The following is a 246-nucleotide window of genomic DNA, read 5'->3' on the forward strand; positions in this document are numbered from 1 at the left end:
AGAGAGAGAGAGAGAGAGAGAGAGAGAGAGAGAGAGAGAGAGAGAGAGAGAGTGTGTCAGAGGTAGCAATGTATGTTAACCCAATTAGGCTTGACATATACATATATATATATTTATATATGTATATATGTGTGTGTTTGTGTTTGTGTGTGTATACATATTCAGAAAGATAAATACATATATACATATACATACGTACAAACATACATACATATATATATATTTATATATGTATATATGTGTGTG

General features: G+C 30.1%; 1 protein-coding gene across 2 annotated transcripts in view; it reads right to left on the bottom strand.

The window, feature by feature from the left end:
- Positions 1-246, bottom strand: part of LOC106875818 (transcriptional regulator ovo) — a 99,238-nt gene that overhangs the window by 58,232 nt on the left and 40,760 nt on the right. The window lies entirely within an intron of this gene.

The sequence above is a fragment of the Octopus bimaculoides genome, chromosome 25, assembly GCF_001194135.2.
Source record: "Octopus bimaculoides isolate UCB-OBI-ISO-001 chromosome 25, ASM119413v2, whole genome shotgun sequence".
NCBI lineage: Eukaryota > Metazoa > Mollusca > Cephalopoda > Octopoda > Octopodidae > Octopus > Octopus bimaculoides.